The sequence below is a fragment of the Sorex fumeus genome, unplaced genomic scaffold, assembly GCF_029834395.1.
Source record: "Sorex fumeus unplaced genomic scaffold, SorFum_2.1 ptg000041l, whole genome shotgun sequence".
NCBI classification, from domain to species: Eukaryota; Metazoa; Chordata; class Mammalia; order Eulipotyphla; family Soricidae; genus Sorex; species Sorex fumeus.
In genome coordinates this window covers 9,178,714-9,192,737 of record NW_026606098.1, presented here as the reverse complement: position 1 = coordinate 9,192,737, position 14,024 = coordinate 9,178,714, and the positions used below count along the sequence as shown (strand labels likewise).

The 14,024-nt window shown below is 54.7% G+C and overlaps 2 pseudogenes; both read right to left on the bottom strand.

The window, feature by feature from the left end:
* Positions 1 to 15: 15 nt before the first annotated feature.
* Positions 16 to 1,645, bottom strand: LOC130028849 (deoxyribonuclease-2-alpha-like; annotated as a pseudogene).
* A 3,582-nt stretch (positions 1,646 to 5,227) lies between these two features.
* Positions 5,228 to 10,969, bottom strand: LOC130028848 (deoxyribonuclease-2-alpha-like; annotated as a pseudogene).
* Between the last annotated feature and the right edge of the window lie 3,055 nt (positions 10,970 to 14,024).

Below are 14,024 nucleotides of genomic sequence, written 5' to 3'. Positions count from 1 at the left end.
GCCCCCTTCAGGTGCTCAGAGCTCACTCTTTAGTTTCTCTGCGAGGTCTTCTGGAGAGACAGTCTCGTGTGGGCAGGGTTGGTACCCGGTCACCAGAGACTTGAAGGCATTCCAGAGATTCTGCATCTGAGCGCACAGTGCACCCCCACTTCGGAAGTACCCCCTGTAGTTCTGATTCAGGTCAGTCACACAGGTCAGAGGCGACACACCACTTGGAGTGGTCTTTGGGGGAGCTGTAGGTTGGGACATGCGGAAATCTGATCTGGGTGACATTGTACACATGATATTGCTGGAGCAGTTAGAAGGTATGACCTTCCAGCACCAGAATTGCACTCAGGTTGCTGCTGAGAGCTTCTGCCAGCCAGCCTGCTTACAGGTCTGCAGAAGGTGGGCACTGGCAGGTCAGCAGCAATCCCTCCCCCAAGGGGACCTGGGCACACAGACACCCCTCCTATACTCATAGCCCCCAACTTTCAAACTCAGGGCTCACCATCTCTGAAATTCGTATACTTGGAGAAACTCCGGAAAGTGGCACATGCCTTGGACGTGACAGTCACACTCCTGTTCCATGGGCACTGGCGCATGTGTTTGCCCAGAATCACATCTGTCAGCTCAGGCAGCTTCTGTGTGTAGTTCTCATTCAACTGACTGTCATACACCAGGGGGTAGGTGTAGTTGAGCTGTTTGCCTGGGGGTTAGGCAGCAGAAAATGAGGACAGTGCCATAGACTGTGGCCCTTGGAAATCGGGGACTTACCAATGTTTTGGAACTTGGCCAGAGGAAAGGACGTGCACAGCAGTGTCTGCCCGTATCAGAGCGCGTTGGAGGGCCAGCGGAATGCATGAGTTTGGGCAGGTGGAGGGAGCCTGGGCACACTGTGAATCATCCAGAAACCTTCAACTCTGTCCAGGAGCACCAGCCCTAAAGCAGAGGCGGGAATCAGGGCCTGCAGTAGGAACCCCTGGGCAAGCAACTGGTTGCAGGGAAGGGCATGAACTCAACAGGAGGAGGCAGGAATCCAGGTCTTGCCTTCCTGGCCACCCGCCCAGGTGAAATTTTAGCAGAGGAAACATTTTTCGTAACAGAGTCTTTCCCAGCGTGTGGTATGGCCTCACCCTTGGTGTGTCCACGAGTCACGGGGCGGGGGGGGCCTCACTGAGCAGAGAGTTTGGGGGCTGGTCATTGTAAAGCAGCAAGGCGAGCTGCAGGGGGTGGTGATGGTGCACAGTTCAGGCTTCCTCCAGCCCACCACCCACTAGAGTGCCCCCACAACAGCAGCCTTGTACCGCATCACCTGTTATTGTGTTCGTAGAGTAGCCTCAGGCTGAGGCCCAGGGCCCCCTGCGAACTGTTGATGGGGCCCATGCCATCCTGCCAGCTGCCTGAGCTGGCATCCAAGTACTTGTACCGAAGACCATCAGGCACCCCAGAACCATCCGTGCAGTCCACAGGTGCACTGGACTCCCCAGGACTGTTACAGTTGGCAGGGAGCATGTAGATGACAAACCTGGAGTTTGAGGAAAGCACAGAGGCACAGAAGGAAAAGGACAGTCTCCATCGGGCTGGCCCGATCCCCGATGCAGATCAGGGTCCCTGCAGGGACCCACAACGGTGTGGCCAGCAGTAGCAGGCTCAGTGCAGCCATGGGATTTGGGAGGGTCCCAGGACTGTGGGGCACAGGTTCAAGAGCTCGCCCAAGCCCCTTCTCCAAAGTCATTCCCTTCCCCATGCCCCCTGAGAGGGAACCCCTATGTGAGAATGTTCCAAGTGTGGAGATCCCAGAGGAGAAGCAGAGCTTTGAGGTAATCAGGGACCCAGGGCGGGGCTTCTTACTGAATGGTCATTCACTGGGCTTGGCTTTGACCATGAACCCTGTTACCAGAGTCTCCAATGAGAGGGATCACTTCCCACCTGCACCGGGCCAATCAAAGATCTGCTCTTTTGGCGCCCCCACCTTTTAATTGGAGTCATTCCAATTCTCTCTCCCACAGAACTGTGCTTTTTCTGGGATATTAAGATCAGATGCAAATTTGGATTTTCCCCTTTTCTGTTTCATTAAACGGCCTGCACATCATTCCTTGGTGGGGCTCACAAGCACCTGATCCTCCACCTGTACCTGGCTCCTGGCAGAATGAGGAGCTTGTTGAGTCTGGCCTAAAGGTCTGAAATTCATGAGTTGAAGCAGGAGACTTGGGACCTTGTACCTTACTGGGGTGAGAAGTGAGGGGTAAAGAGGACGAGGGTGACATGTCTGCAGGGCTGGAGGGGGGTTGTCTTGGAGGTTCAGTTGGTGTGGGTATAAGGGTGTTCCTAATCGCCATAAATTCTTGTCTGCTTTTGGTCACACCTGGGAGTGCACAGGGGTTATTCTTTTTTATTTTTTAATTTTTATTAGTGAGACACCATGAGGTACAATTGTAGACTCTGCACGCAGGAATCTTCATTCCGGACAGGCTCAGGAACCATAGGGGATGCTGGGGATCGAACCTGAGTACCGTGCAAGGCCAGCGCCCTACATGTTGTACTATCTTTCCAGCCCCTGATCCCCATAGATTCCACAGGTACAATTTCCTCTTCTCTTCCAGTCCCCCAAACGCATGAGGTCAGGCCAACACTGAAGCTTTTCTAGGATCAACATTATGAAAACTCAAAGGCATTCAAGGCATGTTTCAGATCTCCGTGGTCACAGAGTGCACCCCTTCCAGGTCCAAGTCTCTGAAGGTGGCACCCACAGGGCAGAGGGCTGGGAAAGGTCCCTGGCTGGGACCCGATTGGCTGCGAGACCAGCAGCTGCAGAGGATTGGCCAGATGAGGGGGCGGGACGCACAGGCGCGTGGTCTTGCTTGGAGCGTGGCTGAGTGAGACTATATAGGCAGGGACGGAGGGATGGGACCTAGAATGCTGAAGACAAGGACCACAAAACAGAGGAAGAGCTTGCCAAGACCCTTCAGTTCCCTCCTGCTCTCTGTGCTTCAATCTGGGTGTTCTGGGGGCAAGTCTGGGAAGGGGCGAGACTAGACTCAGAGGAAAGTTTATGTAAGTGACATGGCTAGCAGAGATAGGGCCCAAGCCTAATAGGGGGCCCTGGGAGATGGGGCAGGCCCAGGGGAGGGTGTGGGGAGCCGGGACAGGGCCAAGCCAGACCGGGTTTGGTTCACCTGGGCAGGGACTGCTGGATGAAGCCACAGAGCCCTGGCCCAGGCTCACTCCCTGGTAGTGGGTGAAAAATAGAGAAGCAAAAGCAGTGCCATGACAGGCTCATAAAGAAGCCAGAAGAAGCTAGGCCTAGGTATGGGGTCCAGAATTCCTGGAGTTGAGCAGTTACCTGGAGTTTAGTTATGATTTCTCCGACTTGAGATAGCCATCATCAGGTCAACTAAGGTTACCAGTCAGATGCAGGTTGGGAAGCTCCACCCCTAGAGCACCTTTGTGTAACTTTTTTTGTTTTTTGGCTTTTTTGGTCACACCCAGACACGCTCAGGGATTACTCCTGGCTCTGCACTCAGAAATGACTCCTGGCTGCGCTCAGGGGACCATATCGGGGATTGTACGAAGGTTGGCTGCATGCAAGGCAAACACCCTCTCTACTGTTATCACGTGGGCCCCAAAAATCCTTATGTAACTCTTTTTTTTTTTTTTCATTTTGGATCACAGCTAGCGATGCTCAGGGGTTACTCCTGAATCAGGAATTACTTCTGGTGGTGCTTGGTGACCATATGTGTTGCCAGGGATTGAACCTCGATCATCTACATGGAAGGCAAATGCCCTACCCGCTGTAACCGTTATGTAACTCCAATATAACCAATCACCTGAGTACAGGTAGTATAAAGCCACTCTGACTGTGGCCAAAAGAGTGATCCATGGAAAGTCCCTGTTATATAATGTTATGGTACAGAAGCCCCTCACTTTTGAGACTTGGGGCCACTTGTCTAGAAGGTTGCTATTGTCAGTGAGCTGGACAAGGGTCCTAGCTCGAGCTAGCCAATAGACCATTTTGACCGTTTTCTAGACCGTTTTCTTATTGCATCTCAACTTGTCTTCATGTGATTCGTCTGGAGAGATCTCGGCCCGGTTTAACGTGGGGGTCTGGAGAGATGATGCATTGGTGCATGGGGTCTGGAACAGCCTCAGGTGGGATATAGGGGGACTCTGGATCAGACTGAAAAGGGAAGTAGGGCGTGGTTAGCACCTGGGGCACTCAGGAGCAGCCGGTAGGTGGGGCCACTGGTGAGGCTGCAGGTCTGACTGTTGAGGAGACCATATAAGGGTGCGGAAGTCCTGGGGATCAGGGTCAGTGTAATGAGGTTTGCTGGGGGAAGCTGATTCCTCAAGGCTGGGACCAGGGGGCAGGACACTCACAGGCGTAGTTCTTCGTGAGCAGTCTTTGCAGTGGGATGCGGACCACTGCCTGCGACGCACACACCAGCCTTCAGTCCAGTGCGTCCTATACTGTGTACATATGCACAATATAAAGTGCTCCCCATGCTCTGGGAGCATCCTGGGCCCCCCATTCTCTCCCCAGCAAGACCAGCCATTTCTGGGGGGACACAACTGTTCTTTTGGGGGGCACACCCCAAGATGCTCAGGGATTACTCCTGTCTCTGCACTGAAGAATTTCTTCAGGCCATGCTCATAGGCCATGTTCAGGGGACCATATACTATGCTGGGAATCAAACCAGGGTCAGCTATATCAAGGCAAATGCCCTTCCCACTGTACTATTGCTCCAGCCCCCCATTTCTATTCAAAGCCCTGCACCCCTCAGACAGAGGGTCAACAATGCCATCTTCCAAATCCTTTTATTGTCTAGCAATCACAGGCCGCTATCCTTCTCCCCCCTCCTTTTATTTTATTTTAATATTTTATTATTTTTTTTTCTTTTTGGGTCACACTGGGCGATGCACAGGGCTTACTCCTGGCTCTACACTCAGGAGTTACTCCTGGAGGTGCTCAGGGGACCATATGGGATGCTGGGAATCAAACCCGGGTCGGCCGCATGCAAGGCAAACACCCTACCTGCTGTGCTATTTCTCCAGCCACCCCCCTCCTTTTTAAAAAAAAAAAATCCTGATAATGTTTTACTTTCTTTGGTTTTGGTTTTGGGGCAGTGCTCAAGGTCATTCCTGTTACTCCTGGCTCTGCTCTCAGGAATTACTCCTGTCAGTGCTCAGGGAATTATATGGGATGCCGAGTATTGAACCGGGGTGGACCGAGTGTCAGATTGGCACCCTACCCACTACACTATCTCTCCAGCGACACCCTGCTTCCCATTTCATAGATAAGCAGACTGAGTCACAGCTGGTGTGGAGATGCAGCCCTCAGGTAGAAGGCCAGTTGCCCCGACAGGGCTCCCAGGCCTTCACCAGCGGCTGCAAGGCATTCCAGAGTGCAGACTGCTAGGCACACAGGATGCCCCCACCCCGGTGCTATTCCCCGAGGTTCCAATTCATGTTGCCGACACAGGCCCAGGTCCACTTGGAGTGGTCGTCCATGGCACTGAAGCTGGGCCTGGCAGGGCCAGGGAAGGTGGCTTGGGTCCTGATTGGGTGAGAGAAGCTATAGGGGTGGAGCCAGAGGGCGGGACAGTGCGTAGTGGACATTGTCTGCTTGGGGTGGGGGTTGAATGAGAAATCCGAGAAAGGAAGGCTGGAGGCCATGGGACCTAGAGAATGAGGGTGTCCTGGAAAGAAAGTTTCAGAGTTGCATCTGGACTTGCAGTGATGCTAAGCCCTACAAGGACAGGATATTGGTCTGGTGAGAGGCTGAGTCAGCTACTGGACGCATTAGCTGGGAGAGCCCAGGAGCTGCAGCTGGCTCCGACAGGTATCACCACATAAATTCCTACCACGAGGACAACACCACAGAGGAGGAGCCCATGGAGATTCGCCAGTTCTCCTCCTGCTCCCCATGCTTCAGCAAGGTGGGCCGGGGCAGGGGTTGGAGCATGTAGATGGAGAGGGGCTAGATCCATGGGAGTGGGGTGCCGGTAGGATAGAACCAGTGGTGGGGTGAGGTGAGCTGGGATAGACCTTGGCGGGACTAGACAAGCGGATGGGGCGGGGCCAAGTAGGGCGTGGTCAGAGGGGCGGGGCTAGGCGAGCTGGTCCTGGTTAAAGGTAGTTACCCTACAGTGAGGCTCATGGGTCAAGCTAGTGAGCGGAACCCGGGCCCGAGTTCTCACTCTGAGGAAGTGGGGGTCTGGGAGAGATGGGGCTGGGCGAGGCGGTCGCATGGGGGTCTCGGAACAGCCTAAGATGAGCCTGGATCTGACGGGGGAAGGCACAGGACCTCTGACTGAGTTGGGCAGCCCGCTGTGCTGGTTGGCTGAGCAGGACCAACCAGTGCCAGCATCAGTGTGACCCAGCGGGCGGGAAAGGGCCAGAACCCATTCTTTAGGGCCTTTGGCTAGAAATGGGGGGGACTTCAGTCCTGGATGGGGCCTGAGCTGAGAGCAATGGGGTGCAGCGCAGCCTGGCAGCCTTGGGGGTCTGGAGTGGGGTGTCCTCAGTTCCAGCAGCTGGAAAGTCCATTGCAAAGGCTGAAGTCGGGACGGTGGGAACAACCTCAGAGTCCAACGCGACTCACTCTACCTGACAGGTCTATAGCAGCATGGAGCAGCTATCACAGCACAATCCCCCCTGAGGAGCGCCGAGGCCGGTAATTGGGAGCCGGGCGCCAAGGGCCCAGAGGACAAGGTGGCCGGCAAGCGGGAGGGCCTGGACGGCCTGACCCTGCGCAAGAAGGCCTGGAGAGGGGACTCCCCGGAGATGTGAGCAAGCACCGAGCTTGTGTGCTTGCTCTAAGGGGCGTGTCTGCTCTGATCACACCTCCTCTGCGCAGCAAGGACTTTGGCATTGGAACTCAGCTTCCTGGAGGGGGAGGCCAGTGCCCCGCTTGGTAAGTGCCACAGTTTCTGGGTGTTGCTGGAGCCCAGCCACTTCAGCGCCGCCCCCCCAGAGGACGAGGATGTGGCCCGGCTGCGCAGGCCTCCCCGGCTCAGCTCCCATCCCCCAGCTGACTGGATACGCGGGTGTCCAAAGAGGCTGCTCAAGGGGTTGGCGCCCCTCGCCAGTTGGCTGTTCAGCACCTGAGCCGCCAGGAGTCGCTCCTGAGCCTGGGCACGGACCCGCTGCTGCCCGACGGGCGCCCCAGGCCGCCCTTGTCCTGAAAGGAGGAGTCTCCGTGGGCGGGGAGGCCTGCACCCCGCTCCGTGCCACCACCCTGGGGGGCCGGACCCTGGATCGGGACCCCAGCTGCACGCGTGCAGACGGAGGAAGGGCCGGGAGGCCCGAGAGCCGTGGCCAAGGCGGCGCTGAGCCCTGTGCAGGAGCATGAGACGGGTGGGCGCAGCAGCTCTGGCGAGGCGGCTCCAACCTCGGTGCCCATCGTGGTGGAACCAGCGAAGCCGGGGCCCAAGGCTAAGGCCCCTCAGCCCCCCCGGTGCAGACTCCAAGGGGGTCCAGGAATTCGCTGCCCAGCCTGCCCTGCACCAGAGGTCATGCGGGGCCACGAGCGCTGGGTGCTGGAGGTGGTGGAGGAGCGGACGACGCTGAGCGGGCCTCGCTCCAAACCTGCCTCCCCCAAACTCTCCCCGGACCCCCAGGCTCCATCCATAAATCCCACCAAGAATACACCTAGTGGAGGCTGCTCAGAAGCCCATCTGCTTTCCTCCCTGTCCAGGCCAGCAAGCCTGAAGCAGGCTTGATTTCTAGGTGTCCTGCTGAAACCCTGCATATAGCAACAGGGCTACCTAAAAAGGGGTGCCTGCCCCACACCCCCAGACCCCTAGCCCCGAGGGCCCTATGTTGTACAGCCTCTGTATACATATGTACACATATAAATAAAGTGTCACTGTGCTCCGTGAGCTTCCCTGGGGCTCCCCTTCTCCCCCCACCTTGCCAGGCCGGCCTTCTCACACACTGCGGTGTGTAAGGGCCAGTCCTGGTCACTCCAGGGCCAGACTCTTCCCTCTGTACTGCCTTTGGCTCTCACTGCCAGACCGGGGATCGCCAATTCCCTCTTTTGGAGGATCATGGCCCCACACCCACCCTTTGGTGCTCCTGCCTGGGCAGGCCTTCACTCCAGTCCTGGTCTCTTCTCTCTGTGGCCGCTTAAAGATAAGTGACCCCTGGGCTTCCTTGGGAACTAGAGTGCAGTTCAGAGCCCCAGTGCCCACCCGCGCAAAGGGAGAAGAGTTGCATCTTCTACATTCTCTTTATTTTCCAGGAATCTGCAGCAGGTGCCCGGCTTTCTGTTTCCCGGGCGGGTACCCTGAGCTGCTACAGGCATTCAGACCTCACTGTTCAGATTCTTCACGACGCTGGAGACACTGTCTTGTGTGGGCAGGGTAGGTAGTCGTTCACCAGAGACTTGAAGGCATTCCAGACACTGGGAATCTGAGTGCACAGTGCACCCCCACTTCGGAGGTACCCCCCGTAGTTTCGATTCAGGTCAGCCACGCAGGTCCAGGGCTTGTCAGAGGCGACGCACCACTTGGAGTGGTCTTTGGTGGATCTGTAAGTTGGTCCACCAGGAAAGCTGATCTGGGTGACATCAAGCACATGGTACAGGCCAGAGCAGTCGGAGGGCATGACCCGCCGGCGCCAGAACTGCACCTGCAACTCGCTTTTGAAAGTTGCTGCCAGCCACCCTGAATACAGATCTGCAGAGGAAGAAAGACGGGCACACGTAGGTCAGGAGCATCCCCCCATGGGGACCTAGGCACACAGACACCCCTCCTATACTCATAGTCCCTACCCCTCAAACTCTGGGCTCACCAGTTCCCAACTTTGTATTCTGGGCGAAACTCCAGAAGGTGGCGCCTGCCCTGGATGTGAGGGTCACACTCTTGTTCCACGGGGCCCGGAGCACATATTTGCCCCGAATCACATCCGCCAGCTCAGGCAGCAGCTGTCCAAAGTTCCCCGCCAACTGACTGTCGTACACCAGGGGGTAGGTGTAGTTGAGCTGTTTGCCTGAGGGTTAGGCAGCAGAAAATGAGGGCAGCGTCATAGGCTGTGGCCCTTGGACATCGGTGACTCATGAGGCCCCTGTCGGCACTCACCAATGTTTCGAAACTGCGCCAGAGGAAAGGATACGCAGAGCAGCGTCTGCCCGTTCTTCTCTGCGTTTTTGGGCCAGTGGTACGCATGAGTTTTGGAAGGTGGAGGGAACCTGGGCACACTGTGAGTCAGCCAGAAACCCCCATCTTGGTCCAGGAGCACCAGCCCTAAAGCAGAGGCAGGGATCAGGACTTGTAGCAGCAACCCATGGGCAGGCAGCTGGTGGCAGGGAAGGGCATGAACTCAACAGGAGGAGGCAGGAATCCAGGTCTCGCCTCCCTGTCCGCCCACCCAGGTGAAAAGTTAGCAGAGGAGGGCTGGAGAGATAGCACAGCGGGTAGGACGTTTGCCTTGCACGCGGACGACCCGGGTTCGATTCCCAGCATCCCATATGGTCCCCTGAGCACCGCCAGGAGTAACTCCTGAATGCAGAGCCAGGAGTAACCCCTGTGCACCGCCAGGTGTGACCCAAAAAGAAAAAAAAAGTTAGCAGAGGAAACATTTTTTGGAAACAGAGTCTTTTCCAACGTGTGCTATAGCCTTACCCTTGGTATGTCCATGAGTCACAGTGGAGGCAACTCTGACCTTGGTGGTTGGGGGCTGGTCATTGTAGAGCAGGAAGGCGAGCTGCAGGGGGGGATGGCGGTGCACATTGAAGCTTTCTCCAGCCCACCACCCACCACAGCGCCCCCACAACAGCAACCCTGTACCGTGTCACCTGGCTGGTAGAGCGTCCGTAGAGTGGACTCAGGGTGAGGCCCAAGGCCCCCTGCTGGCTGCTGATGGGGCCCACACCATCCTGCCAGCTGCCTGAGCTGGCATCCAAGTACTTGTACTGAAGACCATCGGGCACCGTAGAATCACTTGTGCAGTTCACAGGTGCACTGGGCTCTCCAGGGCTGTTCTTACAATTGACAGGGAGCTTGTAGACAACAAACCTGGAATTTGGGGAAAGCACAGAGGAACAGAAAGGGAAGGAGTTGCCCTTTCTGGAAAGTTTCCCATTTCTTTTGGATTTTTTTTTTTTGCTTTGAAATTAAGAGGTTTTTGTTAGTTTGATTAAATTAATTAAAAAAAATAAATACAGGGGCTGGAGCGATAGCACAGAGGGTAGGGTGTTTGCCTTGCAAGCAGTCAACCCAGGTTCGATTGTCAGCATCCCATATGGTTGTCCTGAGCACAACCAGGAGTAATTCCCTAGGGCAGAGCCAGGAGTAACCACTGTGCTCGACAGAAGGGACCCAAAAAGAAAAAAAAAAGTAAATACAGAAACAAATTTTTTAACCTTAAACATAATGGTATGGATATTTGGCGTTTTTGTCTGACTAATTACCCTTATCAACCTTTTTTTTTTGCCTTTTGAGTCACACCCAGCGATGCTCAGGTGTTACTCCTGGCTCTGCATTCAGGACTTACTCCTGGCAGTGCTTGGGGGACCATAGGGGATGCTGGGGATCGAACCCAGGTTGGCTACATGCAAGGCAAACCATTGTACTATTGCTTGGGCCCTCCCTTAACAACTTTTAAGTGTTTTTTTTAATTGACTCCCCGTGAGATATAGTCACAAAGCTTTCATGTTTGATTTTCAGTCATACAATGACCAAACACCCATCCCTGCACCAATGAGTGCCCATTCTCTACCACCAATGCCCCCAATATACCCCCCGTTTCCAACCTTCCCACTGTCTCCATGGCAGACAGTTTCTCCCATACTCTCTCTCTCTACTTTTGGGCATATGGTTTAGTTTCTCATTTCTTTCGCCCAGGAACGCAGTGGTGTCCATCCTGAGCATGACAAGCACCAATGTACTCACCAGTCCACTGACTGGCCTGAGTCCCCAATGCAAGTCAGGGTCTCTGCAGGGACCCACAGCAGTGAGGCCAGCAGTAGAAGGTTCAGTGCAGCCATGGGACTCGGCAGTGTCCCAGGACTGTGGGATCCAGGTTCACGAGCTCGCCCAAGCCCCTTCTCCAAAGTCATTCCCTTCCCCATGCACCCTGAGTGGGGACCTGATGTGAGGATGTTCAGAGTGTGGAGATTCCAGAGGAGAAGCAGAGCTTTGAAGTAAATCAGGGACCCAGGGCGGGGCTTCCTACTGAATGGTCATTCACCGGGCTTGGCTTTGATCACAAACCCACCCAACCAGAGTCTCCAGAGACAGGGATCACCTCTCACTTGCTCTGGTCCAATCGAAGACCACCTCTTTCGAAATTTCCAATTTTTAATTTCAGTCATTCCAATTCTTTCTTTCCCAGAACTGTGCATTTTCCGTGATTTTGAGGTCAGATACAAATTTGGGTTTTCTCCTTTTCTGTTTCATCCAACAGCCTACAGTTCATTTCATGTGGCCTATACTCTTGTTGATGCTCGCAAGCACCTGATCCTCCCCATGTTCATTCTGCACATCTTTCTGGCTACCCTTGTATCTTTGGCTCCTGACAGGTTGAGGGGCTGTGAGTCAGGCCTAATGGTCTGAAATCCATGAGTCGAAGCAGGAGACCTGGGACCTTGTACCTGACTGGGATGAGAAGTGAGGGGTGAAGAGGACGAGGGTGCCATGTCTGCAGGGCTGGAGGGGGGTTGTCTCAGATGTTCATATGATGAGAGTATAAGGGTGTTCCTAATCCCCATATATTCTTGTCTCATTTTGGCCACACCCGGCAGTGCTCAGGGGTTATTCTTGACTCTGCATGCAGGAATTACCCCGGACAGGCTCGAGAACCGTAGGGCATGCTGGGGATCGAACCCGGGCTGGTACCATGCAAGGCAAGCCCCTACCTATTGTACTATTTTTCCAGCCCCTGATCCCCAATGTCCTCCCGTTGTTCAACGATTTGCTCGAGCGGGCCCAGTAACGTCTCCATTGCGAGACTTCTTCTTACTGTGCTGGAGCGATAGCACAACGGTAGGGCGTTTGCCTTGTGCACAGGCAGCCTAGCCGAGCCACGTTCGATTCCTCCGTCTCTCTTGGAGAGCCTGGCAAGCTACCGAGACTATTCAATATGCCAAACACAGTAACAAGAAGTCTCACAATGGAGATATTACTGGGCCCACTCGAGTAAATCGATGAACAACGGGAGGACAGTGTTTGTTTCTTTGGGTTTTTTTTGATCCCCATAGATTCTGCAGGTACAATTTCTTCTCCTCTTCCAGCCTCCCAAACACACAAAGTCAGGACAACGGCTGAAGATTTTCTAGGAGCAACATTATGACAGAACTCAAAGGCATTCAAGGCAGGTCACAGAGTGCGCCCCTTCCACTCCGCAAGGTCTCCGGGGAAAGGTCCCTGGCCTGGACCCGATTGGCTGCGAGACCAGCAAGATGCAGAGGATTGGCCAGGTGAGGGAGCGGGATGCACAGGCGCGTGTTCTAACTCGGGGTGTGGCTAAGTTAGACTATATAGGCAGGCACGGAGGCATGGGACCTAGAACGCTGAAGACAAGGACCGCTAAAGAGAGGAAGGGCTTTCAGTTGGATGCCAAGACCCTTCAGTTCCCTCCTGCTCTCTGTGCTTCAATCTGGGTGTTCTGGGGCCAAGTCTGGGAAGGGGCGAGATTAGACTCAGGAAAGTTTATGTAAGGGACATGGCTAGCAGAGATAGGGCCCAAGCTAATGGGGGGCCCTGGGAGATGGAGCAGGCCCAGGGGAGGGCGTGGGGAGCCGGGACAGGGCCAAGCCAGACCGGGTTTGGTTCACCTGGGCAGGGACTGCTGGATGAAGCCACAGAGCCCTGGCCCAGGCTCACCCCCTGGCAGTGGGTGAAAAAAAGAGAAGCAAAAGCAGCGCCATGACAGGCTCATAAAGAAGCCAGAAGAAGCTAGGCCTAGGTTTCGGGTCCAGAATTCCTGGAGTTGAGCAGTTACCTGGAATTTAGTTATGGTTTCTCCGACTTGAGATAGCCATCATCAGGTCAACTAAGGTTACCAGTCAGACGCAGGTTGGGAAGCTCCACCCCTAGAGCACCTTTGTGTAACTTTTTTGTTTTTTGGCTTTTTTGGTCACACCTGGACACGCTCGGGGATTACTCTGGGCTCTGCACTCAGAAATGACTCCTGGTTGTGCTCAGGGGAACATATCGGGGATTGTACACAGGTTGGCTGCATGCAAGGCAAACACTCTCTCTACTGTGCTATCACGTGGGCCCCAAAAACCCTTACGTAACTCCTATTTTTTTCATTTTGGATCACAGCTAGCAATGCTCAGGGGTTACTCCTGAATCTGGTGGTGCTTGGGGACCATATGGGATGCCAGGGTTGTCTGCATGGAAGGCAAATGCCCTACCCACTGTAACCCTTATTTAACTCCAATCTAACCAATCAGCTGAGTACAAGCAGTGCAAAGCCGCTCTAACTGTGGCCAAAATTGTGATCCGTGGAAAGTCCCTGTTATATAATGTTATGGTATAGAAGCCCCTCACTTTTGAGACTTGGGGCCACTCATCTAGAAGGTTGCCACTGTGTCGGTGAGCTGGACGAGGGTCCTAGCTCGAGCTAGCCAATACAGACCCTTTTCTTATTGCATCGCAAACATGTGATTCCTCTGGAGAGATCTCGGCCCGGTTTAACATGGGGGTCTGAAGAGATGATGAATTGGTGCATGGGGTCTGGAACAGCCTCAGGTGGGCTACAGGGGAACTCTGATGGAATTGGAAAGGGGAGGCGTGGCCTGGTCAGCATCTGAGGACTCAGGAGCAGCTGGTAGGTGGGGTGCTGCTGAGGCTGCAGGTCTGACTGTTGAGGAGACCATATGAAGGTGCGGGCGTCCTGGGATTCAGGGTCAGTATACAGGGTGGGGTCAGGGGAGCGGAGTCCTCAAGGCTGGGACCAGCGGCAGGGCACTCTCAGGGGTAAGTCTAGGTGAGCAGTCTTGGCAGTGGGATCTAGACCCCTGCCTGCGACACACACGTTAGACTTCAGCCCAGTACATCCTGTGCTGTGTACTTATGCACAATATAAAGTGCTCC